General features: G+C 39.7%; 1 long non-coding RNA gene across 1 annotated transcript; it reads left to right on the top strand.

Annotated features, from left to right (window-relative positions):
* Positions 1 to 840: 840 nt before the first annotated feature.
* LOC139637654 (uncharacterized) lies at positions 841 to 7,127 on the top strand. Its single transcript, XR_011694658.1, has 3 exons — positions 841 to 1,386; positions 6,372 to 6,474; positions 6,608 to 7,127. It is a non-coding gene; the product is annotated as an uncharacterized lncRNA (long non-coding RNA).
* The last annotated feature ends 4 nt before the right edge of the window (positions 7,128 to 7,131 follow it).

Raw genomic sequence — 7,131 nt, 5'->3', positions numbered from 1 at the left:
ATAATCAGTAAAGTGAATCTAATGTCTGCTGTCATTGATCTGATTCTAACAGACATTAATAGATTGTTAAATGTGCACATGTCTCACCTGTGTTGCAGGTGACTCTTGCAAATATCCAAACTGGAAATAAATTATTAAATTAAATTATATAAATTAAATGAATGCATAAACTCTTTTGTCTGACACCTCAGTGTTTCAGTCTCTGTGGGTAAGTTTGAAGGGTTTTTTAGCACATGCTTTATTAAGCACTGACACTGAATTTAAAACTTTGCATAAACCATGTAAATACTCTGACCGGATTATTTACGGCTATGGTCTTTCTGCGCATGCCCTCTGTCTTGACGTAAATGCGTGAGGTCATCGGTTTCTCCAGGTGTTCCCTTCCAAATAAGTAGCAGTTTAAGTTTTATTTCAGTTTTAACTTGTAATTCGTGGTTTCACATACAGCACAAGTCTAAACTTCTGTGGTAGGAAAGCATCGTCTTTTGATGTCAGAATGTTCAAAAGATCTGTGGTTTGTGGAACATCGATGCGGTATTTATTTCGGTGACCACAGGGAGAAAGAATCGATCATAATCTATGATAACGTTCACTTCTCCATCAGAATGAATTGTCTCCTAAAGGGGCGGGGAAACTGACGTCACACAGTTACAGGAAATCATTGAAAATGAATCGTTTCCATTATAATACATCCATGATCGTCTCCCTTCTCAATCCCATGGATGTATTATATTATATTATAATTATAATATTATATTATATTATAATACATCCATGATCTATCCTGGTTGTCAGGCAGGTCGCCATGTTACAGTCTGTCAATCACACAGTAGCCCCGCCCTAATGCATCCCCTGCTTTCCTCTAAATGGGACCATGATTTAAAAAAATGGACATTGTTGTATTGAAGAAGAGTTGAAACAAGAGACCGAGACCATAAACTCATCAGGAAAACGTTTACTGAGGCAATAAATCAAGTGAGAAGTAGAGATTTTCTCATGGACTTCAATATAATCCCACTTATTTTTACAACCAGTGGAGTCTCCCCCTGGTGGTCAGCAGATAGAATGCAGCTTTAAGACACTTTTCAGACCCGGAGTCTGCGTCCATTTCTAAACACACTCTGGTTCTCCTCAGGTGTTCCGGTTAATGCACCTTTTGAATTAAATCACATTTACAGTCAGAATGAAAAAAAAAAACAAAAAAAACGCGGCGAGACTGCAGGCATTTCAACAACACCTCCTCTGATTGGCTGATGAGCTCCAGGTGCTGATTTACCTGCAGGAAACGTCACTGGTCATAATGTTTGTCAGGTGAGGAGTAACTTAACCAGAGAGGAGCAAATGGTGAGACAACTGAGTTCACCTGAGCTGTCTTCTTTCTGTCAGGTAAGACTGTCTCTGTGCATTCTGGGTAAAATGACCTTTTAAAAGTCACAGCAGGAAAATCACAGGTGATGCTAATAACAGAGACTGTGACAATGAGACAGCGTGAATAAACTCATTTAGACTCATTTAGAAGCAAACATGCTCTGCACAGGGAGAATCAGGAGACCACGATCTGTCAAATAACGTAGAATTAGTCCAGATTTTAAAGGTTAAAATCAGTTTCAGTTGATAATATTAAATCAAGGTGAAACTACTTCCCCTTTTAAAAATAATTTTATTTATATAACACCAACATAAAATTAATATAACACAGTATTACAACATAAGAGTTGTCTAAAAACTAAAACGAGAAAAAAGAGGGAGGATTTTTTAAAATTATTTTCTCCATTACAAAAGTTTTTTCCCTAGAAAAAATCCCCCGTACTATTGTGTGTGTATATATATATATATATATACTATATATATATATATATATATATATATTATATATATATATATATATATATAGTTTAAAAAAAATCTTGCCATGAAGAGACCTGTCCCCTCAGAAGTGATTTTCTCCAGATGACCACTGGGTGTCACTGTGACACACATCATCAGCCATTGACAGCACAGCTGAGTGTTTGAGGGGATGGGCTCCATCCACAGAACATTATCATTAATCAGGATGTCTGAAATATGTATATATGAAATATTATACACACACACACACACACAGACAGAGCTCCATAAAAACACACTTCAGACATCAGAACCCTCCACTTCCTCTCCCCGTCTGGCCTGCGCGTCTCCGTCTCCTGCTGTGTAGTAATTGGTCTTCAGAAATTCAATAAGCGGAGAGTGTGTTTTACCTGGATTCACCTCATAATTGAGAACAGTGACCTGAATATTCAGCAGGCTGCTTGTGAGGAGTCCCAGCTTCCCCGGGGAGGTTGTTACGGTCGTCTGGTCGACAGTAAATGTTAAACTTGCTGCTGAGTAGGTGTCGTGGCTTTGAAACCATCACATCCACATGAAGTCAGCATCTTATGAACTTTGCTTTACTGATAATGATGCTCGTCTGCCTGAACCTCAGCATCCCTGAGCCTCACAGCTCCACGGGTTCCAAAAATTAAATCATTAAAAACACATCAGTGAGCCACGCTGGACGACACATTCCTTCATTAACATGAACACACACACTGTGATTTATTCTGATTCAGGCGCACAAGCATCCTACTGCCACAAATACTCACTGCAGCACCAAATGTGGATAAATCCGCCACTGAAAGTAGTCCCCAACAAATGATCTATTTCCTCCTGTTTGATAAAAAACTACAGTGAGCAGGTGGTTTAGGAAATGAAACTATGACAGCAAGAAAAATATAGAATAACCTTAAACAATCTGTCATTAACCTTTAATGGGATGGTGTTTTTTACTCTTCATGGAAAATGTTAAAGCAGAAAAAATGTTATGAAATACTGATCTGTTACACATTGAAAAAGAAAAATCAGTTTCATCTCCTCACTCTTGATCTCCATTGTCTCCAGCCTACTTCTCTGACAGAGTGAACAGCCCAGGGTTAAAGGAGACACACCTAAAGCAATCTGATTAATGTGAGGTGGATTTTCAATTAAAAATAACACTGCACACCCCCGGAGAAACTCCTCACACCTCCCCTCTACCCTCCGTCCTTCCACGAGTGGCTCTGTGCGTTGCAGATGGGCGTTTAAGGAGGCTTATAGACAAATTACACCCTCTCAATCCAGGATCTCTGTCAGTTTCTAATAGCTTCCGTCACAGTCTTCCTACTGGGGAAATAACAGCCGCGCTCAAATCAAAACAGCCCCTGCCTCCCTGTGGTTCTTAAATGGGCGGATATGCAGCTATAAACGGAGCCAAACCGGCCTCCTCCTATCTCTTCATTCTCCTGGTGGCGTGAAATTGTAAAAGACGCAGAGACGTTGTTGTCTGGTGACGTGACAGGAGGTTTGTTTGAACTCCTTTCTGTGCTGAATCAGACGGTGAAGTCCAGGAAATGTTTTTATCTTTATATTCAACGCTGTGCCTAATCTTTTAGTTTCACTATCCACAGATGATGCCACATGATGCTTCATGTTTTTGGTGAAAGGGTAGTTTCACCAAAATTGTAAAGAAAAGGGGGAAAAATACCACTTATTCTAGTTGTATCCATGCAGTGTTTCACTCTTATGCAACCACATGTTTGTCTCAACCAAAAACAACAGAGGTGAATATAATTTAACCTGTGCTGCTCACAGCACAAGTAAAGACACAGAACTGAGGAGGGAAAAGTTCTGGACTGACACAAGCAAAATGCCCACAGCACGTTAACTCATGTTCAAAAAGTGTGGACAGAAATGTGCATTCAGTTCCATTTTAGCGCTACATGCTAACATGCTAATGTTAGCAGGTGTAATGTTTACCATGTTCACCATTTTAGTTTGGCATGTTAGCATCGCTAACATTTGCTAATTACAGAAAGTCTCCAAAACCAAAACAGACATATGGGTCGTTTATCTCCACCCACAGGTGTGTAGCAGCGGCAGGCGTACAGGACCTTCGTTGTCATGGTTACAATAATAAACGTCACCGTTTGTTTAGGTTTAGGAAAAGATGATTTTGTTCAAAATTATTTTGCTAAGGTTAGAGGATCTTCGTCTCCATGGTTACAGTAATAACCACGCGGCTTAGGTTCCCTTAATCTCGCTCTTTGACATCACCTGACTTCCCTCTTTGCTACATAATAATCACTACGACCACTAGAGGTCGCCTAGTAACAACAAGTAACTGTAGGTTGTAATAAACTGCTCATTTTATTAGCTATATACTGGTAACGACCCATGTTTCACTACAGCAACTTGAAGCATCTTTTTTATGGCTCAAACAGCAATAAATACTATAAAAAGGGACCAGAATACGAGGATAATAAAGTGACTGTAGATTTAATTTAATGACTCAAAAACACTAAGGGCTGATGGGAACCTCATCAATTTATTTATTTGGTCAAAACGCCAGGTAATTTTTTTGACCTCTTGGTGGCGCTAGATGAAGTCAGAGAATCACCAAAGACATTAGCTTTCATTATTTGGGAAACATGAACATCTGAACCTAATTTCTTGCTGAGCTGTTTCAGTGACGCTCTCTCTTTTTTTTAGTAGTTTTTGTTTCCTTGTTTAAAAGCTGCAAGATTTGATTAGACTGCTGAAGCCTTTTTTTTAGCTCTGTGGTTAAACTGCATTTTTGCTCAGACAAAGCGGTGTAGACTTCACCTGTCGTCACATTAGAATTGCTTTTAAAAGGTGTTTTAAATGTGAACCATGAGAACACGGTGGACCAGAAATCATCACAAAAAAACACTAATGTAACTGCATTAATGCTTACATACACACACATAACAAGACATACATGTGTGCAAACCCACGTCAATACTCATCCATGTCCAACCTAGAGAAGCAACAGGACGATGACGCTGTGGTTTGTGTTGAGGGATTAGAAACATACTGATGAAGTTGTGGAAGCAGACGGACGATTTATGAAGGAATTATGGAGGAACATCTGTTAAACTGTCAGATAAGAAGAGAAGAGCAGAGACGTCAGTGAAGCTGTCAGACCGCCACAGGATGCAGGCAGAAAGAGCTTTTTGTGTTTGCGTGTGCGAGGCAGCCAGTTCAACCTCTCAGAGGGGATTATGGGGGTTTTTAAATGACCATCAAACATGGACGCAAGATGAGCGAACCAAGAAAGGGAAGCCAAGCTGATTGGCTGTCAGGGAATTAACAAAAGCCAATCAAAGTGTGCAAAATGTAATTATGGCTTTTGGTTTACAGTGACTTTTCATGGCAGAGAGTCCTTATCAGCAGCAGCAGATAAAGCTGTGATTATTATTATCATCCTGTGCTGAGTAACCGTAATTATTGGGCTGTGGAGATGAGCTGTGTGATGGTGATCATCTGGCTGCAGAGGAAAATAGAAAGTCGTGAAACCTGCATCAGACTCTTTACTGCACATTTTGTATAAAATTGAAATTTACAAATTGAAGTTATTTTTCCAGGCTGAAGTTAAAAGATAAGTCTGGTTCTATGGTTTTGTCATTGTTAGCATATTTCATGAAAAGACCAAAACCAACAATGTGTTGAGGCAACTTTCATTGGGGATTCAGACTGAAAACAGTCCTGTGTTGAACAGCTTTAGGGGCCTGCACTGGTAGAAGCACTTTTGTCAAGGTACTGTTGAGACAATGAAGAAGGAAGGATTTTACAGCTCTGCAAAGTGGTAAATATTTAATCTTTTGTCACGACAACATGAGAATAAGAGGAAATACTGTTTCTATGTTACCACGCAATCCACCAACACCGCTCTCCTGTCATATTACTGTCTTTTGTTGACCCATCCATCCATCCCAACGTGGACTTTGTCACTCTCCTGTCATCATTACTAAGACCACTAGATGTCGCCTAGCAACAAAATCTAACTATGGGTCATAATAACCTGCTGACGACCTATGGGCTTGATTTTAACAGGACAGTCTTGTGTGTATCTGAGGCAAAATAAACCAGTGTATATATTCATGGTGATAAAGGAAGATGTCACTTTTATGATATCAGTTTTTAACTTGTATACAGAAGCTAAAAGACAGGATGTGGTGGTTGGGGAGGTTTGGAAATTTGAGTTGAGGATGGTTTAATTCTGTAGAATATTAAAGACAGTCTGTTCTTTATCCACAGTCTGTCTCTGTTATCAGGGAGTAACATTGAAGACATTTAAGAAGACATTTTAGACGAGCTGAATGTGTGCACATAAATAAGAGTCATAAATCATTAATGCTAAATAGAGTACTATAACCTTTTCATGAGCAAAAACAGGTTCAGAACAGTGAATGTGAACCTTATGTACTTGGTCTTGTTTTTACGAATTAAAGTTCCTCAAAGTGCAAGAAGCTCGTTTTCACTTGTTTTATTTCACACTGTTCTATATTTCTTTGCAGTGGAGGATGGTCTGGTGTTTTGCTGGCAGCCCCTCAGGGATCCAGACCTCATCTTCCTCCTCCTCATTGTTCCTGGAGTTTCCATGAGGACGAGCAGCAGAAGGTAATGGCCCACAAACTCCTAATCAGGGCCTTTCTGGGGCTAATTGTCGGCTTTGTTTCGGCCTTGTCTTTCTCCATCCTCCCTCACAGCCGGGGGAGTAATGAGGTGTTACATGATATGATGTCCCCCTCAGGACACCAAACCATTCAATGAAAGGTCCCGGGAGCGCAGAAAAGAGCAGAAGCTAATGGAGGGAAACTGGGACGAAAAGACCAAATCGAAAGAGGGAGAGAGTGGTGTAGAAAGATGGGGGTTTAAGTGCGATAAGGACAAAGAGTGTTTGTGCAGGAAAGAGAAAGAAAAGAAAGAAAAGTTGCAGAGAGAGAAATTAAGACAATGCACAGAGAGAAGGATCGATAAAGCAAAGAACTAAAAAAAAGAAAAGGCGAAAGAGCCATAAGGGACTGACTCTGGAGGAGAACTAGAGATCCAGAGGCAAAGTTCATTTTATTGAACTTTCTAGTATGAACTTAATCATTAAAAAAAGCCTCATGTTCTCTGTAAAGCCTCTGTTTTTTCTGTAACCTTGGAAATTTTAAACAAAATCTGCTGCTGCTTCATTTTTGCAACTTTCCCACAAAACCAAAGAAACATTTCAACCATTAAAATGCAAATCACCTTCTTCAGTATTAACAGTGTGCCGGTGGTCAAATGGTT

The sequence above is a fragment of the Trachinotus anak genome, unplaced genomic scaffold, assembly GCF_046630095.1.
Source record: "Trachinotus anak isolate AG129_WGS33_773 ecotype Australia unplaced genomic scaffold, CSIRO_AGI_Tana_v1 ptg000020l, whole genome shotgun sequence".
NCBI lineage: Eukaryota > Metazoa > Chordata > Actinopteri > Carangiformes > Carangidae > Trachinotus > Trachinotus anak.
This window is presented reverse-complemented; position numbering and strand designations above follow the sequence as displayed.